Source organism: Apodemus sylvaticus, chromosome X, assembly GCF_947179515.1.
Source record: "Apodemus sylvaticus chromosome X, mApoSyl1.1, whole genome shotgun sequence".
Lineage (NCBI taxonomy): Eukaryota > Metazoa > Chordata > Mammalia > Rodentia > Muridae > Apodemus > Apodemus sylvaticus.
In genome coordinates, this window is record NC_067495.1 from 59543890 (window position 1) to 59563429 (window position 19540).

The window sequence follows — 19540 nt, forward strand, 5'->3', positions numbered from 1 at the left end:
AAAGAAATGCAGGAGAAAGTGAGTCAAACAGCAGAAGTCATGAAAAAGGAAACACAAAAATCTCTTAAAGAATTAGAGGAAAACACAAACAAGCAAGTGAAGGAGCTAAGCAAAACCATCCAGGATCTAAAATCAGAAGTAGAAACAACTAAGAAATCACAAAGGGAGACAACTTTGGAGATAGAAAACCTTGAGAAGAAATCAGGGGGCATAGATGCAAATATCAACAAGAGAATACAAGAGATGGAAGAAAGAATCTCAGATGCCGAAGATACCATAGAAACCATGAACTCAACAGTCAAAGAAAATGCAAAATGCAAAAAGCTTGTAACCCAAAACATCCAGGAAATCCAGGATACAATGAGAAGACCAAACCTAAGGATTATAGGCATAGATGAGAGTGAAGATTTACAGCTGAAAGGGCCAGCAAATATCTTCAACAAAATTATGGAAGAAAACATTCCCAACTTAAAGAGAGAGATGACCATGAATATACAAGAAGCCTACAGAACTCCAAACACACTGGACCTGAGCAGAAATACCTCTCTTCACATAATAATCAAAACCCCAAATGTACTAAACAAGGAAAGAATATTAAAGGCAGCAAGAGAAAAAGGCCAAGTAACATATAAAGGAAGACCTATCAGAATCACACCAGACTTCTCACCAGAGACCTGAAAGCTAGAAGATCCTGGGCAGATCTCATGCAGACTCTAAGAGAACACAAATGTCAGCCAAGACTACTATGCCCAGCAAAACTCTCAATCACAATAGATGGAGCAACCAAGATATTACATGACAAAGTTTCACACAGTTTTCAGATACGTGGTTTCCTTACTTTGTGAATTTGAATTTGGGGATCTTCCTTTTCTTCACAGAGGAAATTGTCATAGAGCGACCAGGAAAAGGTTAAGCCACAGAATGTACCACAAAGATTTGTATAAATAAATGAAGTCGGTAGTCAAAAAAAAAAAAAAAAAAAGATATTACATGACAAAACCAAATTTACACAATATCTTTCTACAAACCCAGCTCTACAAAGAATTATAGGATGAAAACTCCAATACAAGGAGGGAAACAACACCCTGGAAAAAGCAAGATAGTTACCAAAAGTTCATCAAACCCAAAAGAAGATAAACACTCAAATATAAAAATAACATCAAAAATGACAGGAAGTAATAATCACTATTCCTTAATATCACCATTACAATGAGAGAAACTATACCCTGGAAAAAGCAGGATATTAAACTTCTTTCATCAAACCCAAAAGAAGATAACCACACAAGTATAAAATGAACATCAAAAAATGATAGGAAGCAATAACCACTACTCCTTAACATCAATGGACTCAACTCCCCAATAAAAAGACATAGACGAACAGACTGGATAAGGAAACAGGACCCTACATTTTGCTGCATACAGGAAACACACCTCAATGTCAAAGACAAAAACTATCTTAGAGTAAAAGGCTGGAAGACAATTTTACAAGCAAATGGTCTCAGGAAATGAGCCGGAGTAGCCATTCTAATATCAGACAAAATTGACTTTCAACCTAAAGTCATCAAAAGAGATACAGAAGGACACTTCTTGCTGATAACAGGAAAAATCCACCAAGAATAACTTTCAATTCTGAACATCTATGCGCCAAATGCAAGGGCACCCTCATCCATAAAAGAAACTTTACTAAAGCTCAAAGCACACATTGCACCTAACACAATAATTGTGGGTGACTTCAACACTCCACTCTCCTCAATGTACAGATCAGGAAAGCAGAAACTAAACAGGGACACAATAAAACTAATTGAAGCTTTGGACCAATTGGACTTGACTGATATTTATAGAACATTACACCCTAAAAAAAAGAATATACCTTTTTCTCAGCACCTCATGGTACCTTCTCCAAAATCGACCATATAATTGGTTACAAGACAGACCTCAACAAATATAAAAAGATCGAATTAATCCCATGCCTCCTATCAGATCACTATGGAGTAAGAGTGGTCTTCAATGGCAACAAAAACAACAGAAAGCCCACATACACCTGGAGGCTGAACAATACTCTACTCAATGACACCTTGGCAAAAAAAAAAAAAAAAAGAAAGAAGAAAGAAAGAAAGAAAGAAAGAAAGAAAGAAAGAAAGAAAGAAAGAAAGAAAGAAAGAAAGAAAGAAAGAAAGAAATCAGAGACTTTTTAGAATTTAATGAAAATTAAGGCACAACATACCCAAATCTTTGCGACACAATGAAAGCAGTGCTAAGAGGAAAACTCATCCCTTTCAGCCTCTTTGTCGAGGATCAAGTGGCCATAGGTGTGTGGGTTCATTTCTGGATCTTCAATCCTGTTCCATTGATCTGCCTGCCTGTCACTGTACCGATACCATGCAGTTTTTAACACTATTGCTCTGTAGTATTGCTTGAGGTCAGGGATACTGATTCCCCCAGAATTTCTTTTGTTGCTGAGAATAGTTTTAGCTATCCTGGGTTTTTTGTTATTCCAGATGAATTTGATAATTGCTCTTTCTAACTCTGTGAAGAAATGAGTTGGGATTTTGATGGGTATTGCATTGAATCTGTATATTGCTTTTGGCAAAATGGCCATTTTAACTATATTGATCCTGCCGATCCATGAGCATGGGAGGTTTTCCCATTTTTTGAGGTCTTCTTCCATTTCCTTCTTCAGAGTCTTGAAGTTCTTGTCATAAAGATCTTTCACATATTTGGTAAGAATCACCCCAAGATACTTTATACTGGATCAAGGACCTCCACATAAAGCCAGACACTCTGAAGCTAATAGAAAAGAAACTGGAGAAGACCCTTGAGGACATCGGTACAGGGAGAAAGTTTCTGAACAGAACACCAATAGCGTATGCTCTAAGATCAAAAATTGCACTCACTTATAAGTGGATATTAACCTAGAAAACTGGAATACCCAAAACATAATCCACACATCAAATGAGGTACAAGAAGAAAGGAGGAGTGGCCCCTTGTTCTGGAAAGACTGAGTGAAACAGTATTCAGCAAAACCAGAACAGGGAAGGGGGAAGGGGTGGGTGGGAGGCAGGGGGAGAGAAGGGGGCTGATGGGACTTTCGGGGAGTGGGGGGCTAGAAAAGGGGAGATCATTTGAAATGTAAATAAAAAATATATCGAATTAAAAAAAGATGTTAACAAAAAAATTAACATAATATTTCTACTCAATTTTTACTATTGTGATAATTAATCATTTGAAAGAGTTAAAATAAAATGTCTCTTAATACTTTTCTATTGTAGATGCAGAAAATATGAAATACAAAGGCATTAGTCTATATAATCCAACAAAAGTATAGAACAGACTCAATAAAAATGAATATAAAATCCAAAAAAAAAAATCAGCATCCTTTCATGCTTAAAGTCTTAGAAAGAATAGGAATTCAAGGCCCATACCTAAACATAGTAAAAGCAATATACAGCAAACCGGTAGCCAGCATCAAACTAAATGGAGAGAAACTTGAAGCAATCCCACTAAAATCAGGGACTAGACAGGGCTGCCCCCTTTCTCCTTATCTTTTCAATATTGTACTTGAGGTACTAGCTCGGGCAATTAGACAACATAAGGAGGCCAAAGGGATACAATTTGGAAAGGAAGAAGTCAAACTATCATTATTTGCAGATGAAATGATAGTCTACCTAAGTGACCCAAAAAACTCCACTAGAGAACTCCTACAGCTGATAAACAACTTCAGCAAAGTGGCTGGTTATAAAATCAACTCAAGCAAATCAGTAGCCTTCCTATACTCAAAGGATAAGCAGACTGAGAAAGAAATTAGGGAACTGACACCCTTCACAATAGCCACAAAGAGTATAAAGTACCTTGGGGTGACTCTTACCAAACATGTGAAAGATCTGTATGACAAGAACTTCAAGACTCTGTAGAAGGCAATGGAAGAAGACCTCAAAAAATGGAAAAACCTCCCATGCTCATGGATTGGCAGGATTAATATAGTTAAAATGGCCATTTTGCCAAAAGCAATATACAAATTCAACGCCATACCCATCAAAATCCCAACTCAATTCTTCATAGAGTTAGAAAGAGCAATTCTCAAATTCATCTGTAATAACAAAAATCCCAGGATAGCTAAAACTATTCTCAACAACAAAAGACATTCTGGGGGAATCAGTATCCCTGACCTCAAGCAATACTACAGAGCAATGGTGTTAAAAACTGCATGGTATTGATACAGTGACAGGCAGGCAGATCAATGGAACAGGATTGAAGATCCAGAAATGAACCCATACACCTATGGCCACTTGATCCTCGATAAAGGGGCTGAAAACATCCAATGGACAAAAGATAGCCTTTTCAACAAATGGTGCTGGTTCAACTGGAGGTCAGCATGCAGAAGAATGGGAATTGATCCATCCTTGTCTCCTTGTACTAAGCCAACTCCAAATGGATCAAGGACCTTTATATAAAGCCAGACACTCTGAAACTAATAGAAAAGAAACTGGGGAAGACCCTTGAGGACATCGGTATGGGGGAAAATTCCTGAACAGAACACCAATAGCTTATGCTCTAAGATCAAGAATTGACAAATGGGACCTCATAAAATTACAAAGTTTCTGTAAAGCAAAGGACACCATCAAAAGGACAAATCAGCAGCCAACAAATTGGGAAAAGATCTTCACCAACCCTACATCAGATAGAGGGCTAATATCATATATATATATATATATATATATATATATATATATATATATATACACACATATATACAATGGAGTACTATTCAGCCATTAGAAACAATGAATTCATGAAATTCTTAGGCAAATGGATGGACCTGGAGAACATCATACTAAGTGAGGTAACTCAGACTCAAAAGATGAATCATGGTATGCATTCCCTAATAAGTGGATATTAACCTAGAAAACTGGAATACCCAAAACATAATCCATACATCAAATGAGGTACAAGAAGAACGGAGGAGTGGCCCCTTGTTCTGGAAAGACTCAGTGAAGCAGTATAGGGCAAAACCAGAACAGAGAAGTGGGAAGGTTTGGGTGGGAAAACAGGGGGAGGGAAGGGGGCTGATGGGACTTTCGGGGAATGGGGTCTAGAAAAGGGGAAATCATTTGAAATGTAAATAAAAAATATATCGAATTAAAAAAAAGAAACAATGAATTCATGAAATTCTTAGGCAGATGGATGGAGCTGGAGAATATCATACTAAGTGAGGCAACCCAGTCTCAAAAGATAAGTGGATATTAGCCAGGAAAACTGGAATACCCAAAAAATAATCCACACATCAAACGATGTACAAGAAGAACGGAGGAGTGGCCCCTGATTCTGGAAAGACTCAGTGTAGCAGTATAAGGCAAAACCAGAACTGGGAAGTGGGAAGGGGTGGGTGGGAGAACAGGAAGAAGGCTTCTGTGACTTTCAGGGAGTGGGGGAGCAGAAAAGGGGAAATCATTTGAAATGTAAATAAAAATATATCAAATAAAATTTAAAAAAAGAGAAAAAAAAAGTATCAGCCTATCAGAATCGGAAAACATTTTCACCAACTACATATTCCATGGAGGAGTAATATCCAAATATATAAAGAACTAAAAAACTAAATGTTAAGAAAACAACCCAAATATAAAAATGGGATACAGATTTAAAATTAGGAAACTCAAATGGCTAAGAAACACTTAAACTGTTTGACATCCTTGGTAATCAAATATATAAATGCACCACATATTCCTTATCCATTCTTCTGTTGAGGGACATCCAGGTTGTTTCCAATTTCTGTCTCTTATGAATAGAGTAACAATGAGCAGGGTTGACCAAGTGTCTCTTGTAAAAGGATAAAGTATCATGTGGGTATATATATATATATATATATATATATATATATATATACACACACACACACATGAGTAGCATAGTTGGATCTCTAAGGTAATCTGATTTCTATCTTCCTGAGAAACTACCACACTGATACCCATAGTGAAAGTACAAGTTTGCATACCCACAGGCATTAGAGAGGTGTTTCCCTTGCTCCACATCCTCACCAGCATGAGCTTTCACGTTTGTTATTGATCTTAATCATTCTGACATGTGTAAGATGAGATCTCAAAGTTGTTTTGATTTGCATTTTCCTGCTGGCTAAGGATATTGAACATTTCCTTAAGTGTTTCTCAGCTATTTGAGTGTCCTCTATTGAGAATTCTGTTTATGTCATCTTGATGTCCAATTTTTGTGTTCTTTATAAATTTTGAGTATTAGCCTTCCATTGTACGTATAGGTGGCAAGAATCTTTTCCCATTCTGTAAATTGCTGCTTTGTCTGAATGATAGTGTTCTTTGCTTTTCAGTTTCCTGAAGTCCTGTTGTGGATGGGCCTGGTGCTGTTTGTATGTTGATGCTAATTCTACTCTTCTGGGAGGGGCTGTGGACATACTCAGGTGACTTATTGTGAACCAAACCCCTAATGAATAAAGGAGCCAATCACTGGACAAGTAGGCGGGACTTTCAGGTTGAAGAGCGGAAGCATGGAAGCAGGAGAGTTAGGTCCTTTTGGACAAAGATAGCATGATGTACTGGCTAGTTTTGTGTGTCAACTTGACACAGGCTGGAGTTATCACAGAGAAAGGAGCTTCAGTTGGGGAAATGCCTCCATGAGATCCAGCTGTAAGGCATTTTCTCAATTAGTAATCAAGTGGGGAGGGCCCCTTGTGGGTGGTACCATCCCTGGGCTGGTAGTCCTGGGTTCTATAAGAGGGCAGGCTGAGCAAGCCAGGGGAAGCAAGCCAGTAAGTAACATGCCTTCATGGCCTCTGCATCAGCTCCTGCTTCCTGACCTGCTTGAGTTCCAGTCCTGACTTCCTTTGGTGATGAACAGCTGTGTGGAAAGGTAAACTGAATAAATCCTTTCCTCCCCAACTTGCTTCTTGGTCATGATGTTTGTGCAGGAACAGAAACCCTAAGACACATGAGGACAAAATGTAATTACTAGTGTCTCCCGGTCTCAACACCGGATCCATCAGGATTTGTCACCAAAGGAATCAGATTTAATAGGGCTTACAAGATAAGGTTTTAGTTATTACACCAAAAGTTTGAGTTACCATTGTTTCCTAGCTAAGTTTGTGTGGTGTTTTTCTTCTTGCAGTGATTTGACTGGGTTGCAGAGAGAAAGGTAGGGGGGCGGGGCAAAGCATGGGTTTGCCAGATGTGCACCACAAAGGCCATGGGAGCTGTGAAGCATGGAGCTGGCATGGTAGTGACCAGTCAGTGGGAACCTAGCGAGTTGGGTGGAACTTAGAGTTTTGGGAGCTGCAGGCCAGAGAGTCTCCATGAGATAAAAACAGGTCAGCCATTGCCCACATCAGTGCATGGCCAGCCAGGCTGCTGGGGCAGGGGCACAAGTGCAGGAATGTGCTGGTTCATTTTTAATATTCCCCGCAACAAGGTCCCACTTAATGATTGTTCTTAGTGCCTATGCTATCTGTATTTGGTGCAAAAAGTCTTTTCCTGAGTCAAAAAGTTCAAGATTATACTGTAACTTCTCTTCTATCAGATTTGGGATACCTGGCCTTGTGTTGAGATTTTTTGATCCATTTGGAGTCGTGTTTTGTGCAGGGTGACAAATGTTGATCTATTCAGATTCTTCTACATGTAGCTGTCCACTTTGACCAGCACCCTTTTTTTGAAGATGCTATGGTTTTTTTTGTTTTTTTTTTCTGGTGTATATATCTGGTTTCTTTATAAACTATCAGGTGTCAATAGGTGTTTGGAGTTATGTCTGTTTTCAAACAGGTTTTATTCATCAACATGTCTGTTTTTATGCCCGCACCATGCTGTTTTTATTACTATAACTGTGTAGCAGCACAATTTGAGGTCAGGGGTCATGATAGCTAGAGTACTTCTTTCATTATTCATGAGTGTTTTAGCTATCTTGGTTATTTCTATCTCCATATGAAGGTGAAAATTATACATTCAATTTGTGAATTATTGGGCCAGACTTTTGATAGGGATTACATTGGATATGTAGATTGCTTTTGGCACAACAGCAACTTTTACTAATCATATTAATCCATAAGCATGTGTGTTTTTTTTCCCATCTTCAGATATCTTCTTCAGTTAATTACTTCAATGTCTTAAGGTTTTTATTATTCATATCTTTTACTTGCTTAGAGTTTCCCCAAGATATTTTTTGAGCCTACTGTAAAGGGTATTGTTTCCTTGATTTCCTTCTCAGTCTGTTTCTCCTTTGAATATAAGGTGGCTACTGATTTTTATGAGTTAATTTTGTATCCTGGTAATTTGCTGAGAGAATTTATCAGCTGTAGGAGTTTCCTGGTGGCATTTTAGGATTATTTACATATACCATATGTAATATGTAATCATATCATCTGCAATTGGAGATACTTTCAGGTCTTCCCTTCCTATTTGTACCCCATTAATCTCCTTCAGTTTTACTATTGATCTAGCTAAGAGGTCAAATACTATACTGAATAAGTTTAGGGAGTAAACAACCTTTTCTGGATCCAGGTTTTAATGGAAATGCTTAAAGTTTCTCTCCATTTAAGTGGATTTTGGCTGTAAGCTTGCTGAAAATTGCTTTTATTATGTTCTGGTTTGCCTCTTGTATCTCTAGTGTTTTCCGAACTTTTACTATGAAGAGGTGTTGGAAAATGCCAAAGGCCTCTTCTGCATCTAATTAGATGACCATATAGTTTTTGCCTTTCATTCCATTTGTATGGTAGATTACATTATTGATTTATGTAAGTTGGACCATTCCTGAATCTGTGGGATGAAGCCTACTTGATCATGGTAGATAAACTTTTTAATGTGTTCCTGGATTTGGAATGCAAGTATTATAGCAAGAATTTTTGTATCTGTATTCATAAGGGAAACTGGTCTGTAATTCTTTCTTAGTTTTTTTAAAGTGGCTTATGTATTAGGGAAATTGTAGCTTCATAAAAAGAATTGGGCAGTCATACTTCTGTTTCTCTTTTCTGGAATACGTTGAGGACTATTAGTGTTAATTCTTTGAAGTTTTAATAGAATAACTTGCTGAACTCATCTGCCTTTGGGATTTTGGGGGTGGGAGACTTAATTATTGGTGTCATTTCACTGAGAGTTATGGGTAGGTTTAAATTACTTATCTGATCTTAATTCAGCTTTGGAAATGATCTGCATAAAGAAATATATTAATTTATTTTAGATTTTCCAATTTGATGCAGTACAGATTTTTAAAGTATGTCCTTACTGGATTTTCTTGGTGTTTCTTGCTATGTACCACATCTCTAATTTTGTTACTTCGGATCAATCCTCTCTGCCTTTTAGTCAATTTCTCTAAAGATTTTTCATTCTGACTAATTTATCTCAAAAAGAAAAACCAACTGTTTGTTTCTTTCTTTTTTTAAATTCGATATATTTTTTATTTACATTTCAAATGATTTCCCCTTTCCTAGCTCCACACTCCCCTAAAGTTCCATAAGTCCTCTTCCCTCCCCTGTTCCCCCATCCACCCCTTCCCACTTCCCTGTTCTGGTATTGCCCTACACTGCTGCACTGAGCCTTTCCAGAACCAGGGGCCACTCCTTCCTTCGTCTTGGACATCATTTGATATGTGGATTATGTCTTGGGTATTCCAAGTTTCTAGGCTAATATCTGCTTATCAGTGAATGCATACCATAAGTGATCTTTTGAGACTGGGTTACCTTACTTAGGATGATGTTCTCCTGCTCCATACATTTGTCTAAGAATTTCATGAATTCATTGTTTCTAATGGCTGAATAGTACTCCATTGTGCATATATACCACATTTTTTGTATCCATTCCTCCATTGAGGGACATCTGGGTTCTTTCCAGCTTCTGGCTATTATACATAGGGCTTGCTATGAACATAGTGGAGCATGTATCCTTATTATATGCTGGGGAATCCTCTGGGCATATGCCCAGGAGTGGTATAGCAGGGTCCTCTGGAAGTGTCGTGCACAGTTTCCTGAGAAACCACCACACTGATTTCCAGAGTGGTTGTACCAGCTTGCAATACTACCAGCAGTGGAGGAGTGTTCCTCTTTCTCCACATCCTTGCCAATACCTGCTGTCTCCTGAGTTTTTAATCTTAGCCATTCTGATGTGAGGTGTGAGGTGTGAGGTGAAATCTCAGGACTGTTTTGATTTTCATTTCCCTAATAATCAAAACACCAAATGTACTAAACAAAGAAAAAATATTAAAGGCAGTAAGAGAAAAAGGCCAAGTAACATATAAAGGAAGACCTAACAGAATTACACCAGACTTCTCACCAGAGACAATGAAAGCTAGAAGATCCTGGGCGGAGCTCATGCAGACTCTAAGAGAACACAAATGCCAGCCAAGACTACTATACCCAGCAAAACTCTCAATCACAATAGATGGAGAAACCAAGATATTCCATCACAAAACCAAATTTACACGATATCTTTCCACAAACCCGGCCCTACAAAGGATAATAGGGGGAAAACACCATTACAACGAGGGAAACTATACCCTGGAAAAAGCAGGATATTAAACTTCTTTTATCAAACCCAGAAAAAGATAACTACACAAGTATAAAATTAACATCAGAAATGATAGGAAGCAATAACCACTACTCCTTAATATCTCTTAACATCAATGGACTCAATTCCCCAGTAAAAAGACATAGACTAACAGACTGGATACTTAAACAGGACCCTACATTTTGCTGCATACAGGAAACACACCTTAGTGTCAAAGACAAAAACTACCTTAGAGTAAAAGGCTGGAAGACAATTCTACAAGAAAATGGTCTCAGGAAACAAGCTGGAGTTGCCATTCTAATTTCAGATAAAATTGACTTTCAACCTAATGTCATCAAAAGAGACATGGAAGGACACTCCTTGCTGGTCAAAGGAAAAATCCAACAAGAAGAACTCTCAGTCCTGAACATCTATGCTCCAAATGCAAGGGCACCCTCATTCATAAAGGAAACTTTACTAAAGCTCAAAGCACACATTGCACCTAACATAATAATCGTGGGTGACTTCAACACTCCACTCTCCTCAATGGACCGATCAAGAAAACCGAAACTAAACAGGGAGACGGTGAAACTAATTGAAGCTTTGGACCAATTGGATTTAACAGATATATATAGAACATTTCATCCTAAAGCAAAAGAATATACCTTTTTCTCAGCACCTCATGGTACCTTCTCCAAAATCGACCATATAATTGGTCACAAGACAGACCTCAACAAATATAAGAAGCTTGAACTAATCCTATGCCTCCTATCTGATCACTATGGAGTGAAAGTGGTCTTCAATAGCAACAAAAACAACAGAAAGCCCACATACACATGGAGACTGAACAATACTCAATGATACCTTGGCCAATGAAGAAATAAAGAAAGAAATCAAAGACTTTTTAGAATTTAATGAAAATGAAGGCACAACATACCCAAATCTATGGGACACAATAAAAGCAGTGCTAAGAGGAAAACTCATAGTCCTGAATGCCTCCAAAAAGAAAATGGAGAGAGCATACACTAGCAGCTTAATGGCACATGTGAAAGCTCTGGAACAAAAAGAAGCTAATTCACCCAGGAGGAGTAGAAGACATGAAATCATCAAACTGAGGGCTGAAATCAACTGTTTCATTGATTCCTTGTACTGTCTTTGGTCATTTGTCTCTAATTTACTAATTTCAACTCTTTCTTTCTTACTATTTACTTGTATTGGATGTTATTTATTTATTTTAGAGCTTTCAGGTGTGTCATTATATGGGCTCTCTACAATTTTTTACGTAGGCACTTAAGTGATATGAACTTGCCTCTTAGAACAGTTTTTATTGTGTCCCACAGTCTGAGTATGTTTTCATTTTTGTTCAATATTAAAGTCTTGCAACATCTTCCTTTTTGTTGTTTTATTTTGTTTGTCACACAGGGTTTCTCTGTGTAACCGATCCCTGGCTGTCCTGGCCTCAAACTCACAGAGATCCACCCGCCTCTGCTTTCCTCTGCTGGGATTAAAGGCATCTGGCTTCTTCCTTAATTTCTATCTTGACACATATTTCATTCAATTCTTGAATTTCTGAGTTTTTAAGCTTTCTGTTCTTTTTAGTGTTGTTAATACCCAGCTTTATTCTGTGGTAGTCAGAAAGAAATCATAGCATGATTTCAATTTTGTTTTATCTGTTGAGACTAGCTTTATGTCTAAATACATGGTCAATTTTGGGAAAAGTTCTATGAGCTTCTTAAAAGAAGGTATTTTCTTCAGTGTTTGGTTGAAATATTCTGTAAATGTGTTAGTTCCATTTTATTTATAACATTGTTTAACTCTAGCATTTCTCCAGTTAGTTTTTTCTTTGGATAACTTGTCTACCAGTGAGAGTGGGGTATTGAAGTGACTTACTATAACTGTGTGAGAGTCAATATATGATTTCTAGCTGTAGTGGTGTTTCTTTTATGAACTTGAATCCCTTTGTGTTTGGTGCATGTGTTTAAAATCAGTGTCCTCCTGGTGGAATTTTTTCCTCTGATGAGTATGTACTGACCTTTCTCATTTTCTGATTAGTTTTATTTTGAAACCTAGTTTTGTCAGATATTAAAAATGGCCACTCCATCTTGCTTGAGTCCATTTACTTGGAATATATTTTTCCTTCCTTTCACCCTGAAGAAATGTCTATCCTTGATTTTAGAGTGTGTTTTTTTGGATGCAGAAGGGTGGATCCTGTTTTCAGATCCAATCTGTTGGTCTTTTTATTAGGAAATTGAGACCATTAATGTTGAGAGTAATCAATGTGCACTCTCTGTTGATTTCAATTATTTTGTTTTTGTGGAGTGAGTTTTTCCCCTCTTTTAATTGGCTGGTCTGAAATTATTTATATTCTCTTCCCTGCCCCCATGTGTATGTGTTTTCTTGGTGTTATTAAACATTTTAGGATGAAGTTCTAGTACCTTCTGATCAGTTGAATTTGTAGATAAGTACTGATTAAATTTGGCTTTATCATGGAATGCTTTGATTTCTCCAGCTATTGTGATTGAAAGTTTTGCTTGGTATAGCAGTCTGGCTGGCATCTTTGGTCTCTTAGCATTTGTAGAACATCTATCCAGGTGCTTCTGACTTTGCAATAACTATAATTCTAGATACGGATATTTGCTCTTGTCGTTGTTGGGTGGGTATTTTGTGTTTGGTTTCTGTTGCCCTCTTTAGTTCTTAGAAGAGTGTGGTAGAAATGTATTGACTTATGAGAAGCTCTTCTTGGATCCTGATTGGAGTGGCCACAGGATTACCAGGGATAAAGTGTTTCTAGGTATTGGGAACTAACACTAAGAAATGGGGATGGGACACAAGGGGTGCTGAAAAGGCCCACAGGAGGCAGGAAAACTGAGTATACTACCAGAATTTGCTTAGACCCCTGGAAATTAGGGCAGAAATGAGAATGAGTCCACAGTAGGCAGTATGCTTTAAGAGCTAGGAATAAGACTGGCAAACTGGAACTGGAGGACAGGAGGGAGAGGGATGATCTGGCAAGTTTTCCTAAAATTAGTGGCTGAGACAAAGTGATGAGGTAATGAAAAGGGGCTGTAAGAGAGGGATGTACATGATCCTCTGAGATTGGGGTCAGAGTATAGGCAGAGTCCACTGAAAGTGGTTTGTTAAAAAGCTGGGGATAAGACTGGTGAGTTAGTATTGGGAAACAGAAAGAAGAGTGAAGGTAGCCTACTCTATCATTACTCAGCATCTTTCTATGTCTCATTTAATATAGGCATAGATTTATTTTAAGTGAACTTTAGGCTTATTGTCTCCTTGAAACAAATACTAAATTTCATTTTAGCTTCCTCTAAATCAGAAGCCACAGTGAAGCCGGGTGGTGGTGGTGCACGCCTGTAATCCCAGCACTCTGGGAAGCAGAGGCAGGTGGATTTCTGAGTTCGAGGCCAGTCTGGTCTGCAGAGTGAGTTCCAGGACAGCCAGTGCTACACAGAGAAACCCTGTCTCGATAAAAACAAATCCAAAAAACAAAACAAAAAAAAACAAACAAAACAAAACAAAACAAAACAAAACAAAAAAAAAAAATCAGAAGCCACAGTGAAGACTGAAGAGAAGGCTCAGAGATAAGTGCACTGACTGCTTGTTCTTCTATGTCCTGAGCTCAATGCCCAGTAACCGCATGGTGGCTCACAACCATCTGTAATGGGATCTGATACCTTCTTCTGGTGTGTCTGCAGACAGCAACAATGTGTATATGTGTATATGTATGCAATAATATATATGATATATATATATACAGATATATATGATCTTTTTTTAAAAAGCTGCACTGAATGTGGTAGTTCATTTACAACTTTCATTAAAAACTTCATTTGAGATTTGTTTCTTTAACCTGTTTCTTTTGACTGGTAAGTTGAGTCCATTAATATTTAAGGCTATCAATGAAAGGTGTCCATTGATTGCTGTCCTTTTAAAAAAAAATCTGTGTCTCTAGTTCTATTTTATGTTTCTGAAATTATAAGCTTCATTTGTTTTATTGCTACTTTGTGGGTTCTTTTTCTTCCACTCTTCTCCATCCCTCTTCTTCCACCCCTTCCACCACCTAACACTAGGTAGGAGAGACAAAAATGATACAGGGGAAAGGGGACAACCATATCATTAAACTATTATTAGGAACATCAAGTTCCTTGGGGAAATTTTATCTTCAACATCAGGATACCTAATTTCTTGTTGTTGTTTCTTCTTTGCATATGGCTACTTAACAAACGGCAAGTAATCAACAACCCACCATGCCTCTTAGGGACTTAGCATTTATATACCCTCTGAAGAGTTCCCAGAATTCAAAAAAAAAAATCACATAATCTCAGAAACTATCTCCAGGTGACAAAATCACGCCTCTGCTACAAGTAAGAGGCAAATCATAGTCAGCTGCTGAGGACAATCTGAAGCAGCCCCATGTCCCACATGTAAGATTAAAACAAAAACATATTTCCCATAATATTTTTGTGTCTTTTAAAGAAACCAAAACTCTCATGTGGTGGAAGGCAGGGGACAATGAGTAGAAATTATGTAAATACTCATGTATGTATTTCTTAACAAAATAAAATTTTCAATTAAAAATCCTAAAAGAAATATTTGTTACCTTTGCTGCCTCTTATAAAAAGTCATCTTACCTATATGGTCTCCCAGAACCTCTGTGATTCTTAATTCTCATCACATCTCTACTGATCTACTGGATCACCTCCTTCCTGATCCTATGTGGTCCTACAAAGACAAATATTTTCCCCCATGTCTATCTATATTCATTAGCCAACGGAAATAAACCATATATTCATCTTCCATGATTCCTCCCTCTTTGGAGGTTTTTCTACAGAAGTCCATAATTCATGCCTACACTCACAATCATATTTCATCCAATGAAAACTACACAAGGAAATTTCTTGTCCACCATATTCTATACTTCACTAGATTGTGGGTTTTGAAGAATATTGGTCTTGTTTACTCACTTGGAGAAAATTAAGAACTATTTAGTGAGGCATTTTTCTTTATCATTATAGCAGTATTAAAACATGATATTACTCTTTACAACATGCCAACTACTGAAAGATGAGTCCTCAGACCTCCCCTACCAAATGTGTCCGGGGCTTGTTACTGTTTTGAACCAATCAACCAGAGATGGCACTAAGTGACTTCTTAGTTTAGGTCATAATTGTCCACCAGAAGCTATGCAGTTCTCTTGGAAGTCTGACTCTGCACACTTCTTATGCAAGACATGAGGTGATATTGTAAAAAAAAAAAAAAAAAAAAAAGAGTTGAGACTAAAAGTCAGGGAGGCTCAATGCAGACATTCTGGTCAATGTTTCCTACCAACAGAACCCAGGTTTCCAAGCTTGCCAGGAATACCATTTCAAACTTCTAAAACAAGCCATGTGTTCACTGAGTGTCACTACATAGCAAAGAAGAGATACTCAATGATCCCTGCCTAACAACCTGCCTATAATTAAGCAATTTTACTCTAAGCCATTAGGTTTTAGAATAGGTTTTTATAAAGCAACTAGCTCCAATTTCACAGAAATAACATGTAAAATGTACATCTGACAGAGGGCTTATATCCAAGATATACAAAGAACTCAAGAAGGTAGACTCCAGAGAGCCAAATAACCCTATTAAAAAATGGGTTACAGAGCTAAACAAAGAATTCTCAACTGAGGAATATTGAATGGCTGAGAAGTACCTTAAACATCCTTAGTCATCAGGGAAATGCAAATCAAAACAACCCTGAGATTTCACCTCATACCAGTCAGAATGGCTAAGATAAAACTCAGGAGAAAACAGATGCTGGCAAGGATGTGGAGAAAGAAGAACACTCCTCTACTGCTGGTGGGGTTGCAAGCTGGTACAACCACTCTGGAAATTAGTCTGGCGGTTCCTCAGAAAACTGAGCATGATACTACCAGAGGACCCCGCTATACCACTCCTGGGCATATAACCAGAGGATTCCCCAGCATGTAATAAGGACACATACTCCACTACATTCATAGCAGCTCTATTTATAATAGCCAGAAACTGGAAAGAACCAGATATCCCTCAACAGAGGAATGGCTATAGAAAATGTGGTATATTTACACTATGGAATACTACACAGCTATTAAAAATGAATTCATGAAATTCTTAGACAAATGGATGGAACTAGAGAACATCATCCTAAGTGAGGTAACCCAGTATTAAAAGAGCACACATGGTATGCACTCATTGATAAGTGGATATTAGCCCAGAAACTTGGAATACCCAAGACACAATTCACATATCAAATGATGCCCAAGAAGAAGGAAGGAGAGGCCCTTGGTTCTGGAAAGGCTCAGTGCAGCAGTGTAGGGGAAAACCAGAACAGGGAAGTGGGAAGGGGTGGATGGGGGAACAGGGGGAAGGAAGAGGGATTATGGGGAGGAGGGATCCAAGAAAGGGGAAATCATTTGAAATATAAAGAATATATCGAATAAAAAATATGAAAAAAAAAAAACCACTGAGGCAGCCTTGACTTTGAACAGGAAGTAAACAAGCCACTCATGGCGATTATTTGTACAGATGCCCACTTGGGCCTATATATTCAGATGGGCCCTGGAGGGCACAGTTGCCAGTGTTTTGTGTTTAGGGAGGACTGTCCTAAACAAGTAAGTGTATAAGCGATTTCTAATAGACAATCTAGGCTAATTATGCATTTGCAAATGCTTCATTGAAAGTGAATTGTCAGCAACACCCAGTCTCTCACGCCACAACTGATAACATGAACCTTGTCACCCAGTTTTTATAATACTATTTTCTGCTGGAACTATTGGAACAAAACATGCTGAACTCTTGTTCCAAACATGCTGAACTCTTGTTCCTTTTATTCTTTCATTGTTTGAACCTTAAATTTCTTAGAAGCTCAGCAACCACCCAAATCACTTTTAAGTAAGCTTTATCTTTATTTGCCTTTCTAACTACTGCATTAAGTTTTGTGAACTTGCTGTGAAAAACAATACAACAACTCTGTATCCGAATAGAAACACAACCACAAGAAACCCCAACCTAAATTCACTATGTGTTGAGAAAATCAGGTTCCAACAGAACAACAACAAAATCAAAGCTGAATCATGTCTAGCTAAACAGAGATGGTATCCACTCTGGAATTGCTCAGGAATCATCAATGGTAAACAAGCTACCAAAAATGGCTTCAAAACTACATTGTTTGCAGTGGTGTGGGCCTCTTAATGTTATTTCTGTCATTCCTCAAACTTAGACTTTGTACATATAAACTCAGACTTTGTACATATAAACTTAGCAGGTGTGTGTGTGTGTGTGTGTGTGTGTGTGTGTGTGTGTGTGTAAAAGCATTCAAAAATCCATGAATTTGAAAGAAATGGGGGTTTGGAGGGTTGACAGGGAAGGAGATATGTTATAACTATTAGTCCAAAAAACTTTAAAAAATATTTTTTTTGAAAAAAAGAAAAGGTTGAGCAAGCCATGAGGGGCAAGCCAGTAAGCAGAATTCTTCTAAGGCCTCTGCATCAGCTCTTGCTTCCAGTTGCTTACCTGGTTTAAGTTCCTACCTTAGATATGCTAGTCAAACAAACCCTTTCCTTGTTCCTGCCCCAAATACATTTTCTGAATAAGGCAAGATAAAAGATAATTTAAAAGATACAAATAGTACAAAGTCATACTATCATTATTTCCAGATGATATGCTATTTATTACACTTTAGATATATCAGAAGTTCTACCAGAAAACCTCTGGAAATGATGAACAAATTCAGCAAGAAGGCAGAATACAGAATCAGCCTGCCCAAGTCAATACCTTTTCTATGCACCACCAATAAATATATAGAGAAGGAGATCATGGAACACAATCTCAATCAGAAGAGTCTCAAAGAATATAAACTATCTAAAAATAAACCTAACCAAGAAGGTCAAGTACTTGTATAATGAAAACTTTACACATCTGAAGAAAGAAATAAAGATACTAGAAAATGGGAAAACACCCTATACTCATAGTTAGGTAGAATTAATAGAGCCATTTACATATTCAGTGCAATCCCAATCAAAATATCTATCTCATTTGTCAAAGAAATAGAAAAGTTATCCTGAACTTAATATAGAACCACAAATGACCCTGAATAGCTAAGAAATCCTTAGTAAAAAGAACAATGTTGGAGAGATTGTTATTCTAGATCTCAAAACATACCATAATAATAGAAGCACAAAAACAAACATGTAGATCAATGGGACAAAATTGAAGACCCAAACATGAATATAGATAACTTCAGCAATTGAATATTTGAAAAAGGTGACAAAAACATATATTGAAAAAAGAAAATAAAAAGAAAACATCTTCAACAAATGATACTGAGAAAACTGGAATTCCATTTGCAGAAGAATAAAATTAGGCCAATCACTATCACCTTGCCTAAAAACTACCTCTACATGGATCAAGCACCTAAATGTGAAAGCTGAAATGCTGAAACTCCTAGAAGAAAACATAGGCAGTGCCTATACCAAATAGGTGGAGGAAAGGACTTTCTGAATAGGACTTTATTTGCCCAAGAATTAAGGCCAATAAAAAGCTTCTGCATGGCTAAAGAAACAATCATCTAAAAAGGAAGACTATGAAATTGATTGGAGAAAATCTTTGCCACCTGTATATATGGCCGAGAACTAATATCTAGAGTATATTAAGAAAAACAAAACAAAAACAATAACAATAACTGGTATCTGAGATGACAATTCTCAAAAGAAGAAAAAATGGCTACAAAATATCTCAAAAGATATGCATCATCCCCGACAACTAGGGGTATACAAATCTAAACAACTTTAATATTTCATCTTACTCCAGTCAGAATAATAAAGATCAACCAAAAAAACCAACAATAAATATTGGAGAGGGTGTGGACAAAAGGGGACTAGATACCCACATGGTCAAGAATCTTAAATCCTTCAAAAATCACAGACTTAAATATACCAAATTCAGAAGAGATATCAGAATAAGTAAAGTTGGGTGATATTACAATTCATGATGACTTTTAGAAACGATGTTTTAAAACATTT

At 37.4% G+C, this 19540-nt stretch overlaps 1 protein-coding gene across 1 annotated transcript in view; it reads right to left on the bottom strand.

Moving 5' to 3' along the window:
• Positions 1 to 19540, bottom strand: part of Ophn1 (oligophrenin 1) — a 353532-nt gene that overhangs the window by 202408 nt on the left and 131584 nt on the right. The gene's annotated exons all lie outside the window — the stretch shown is intronic.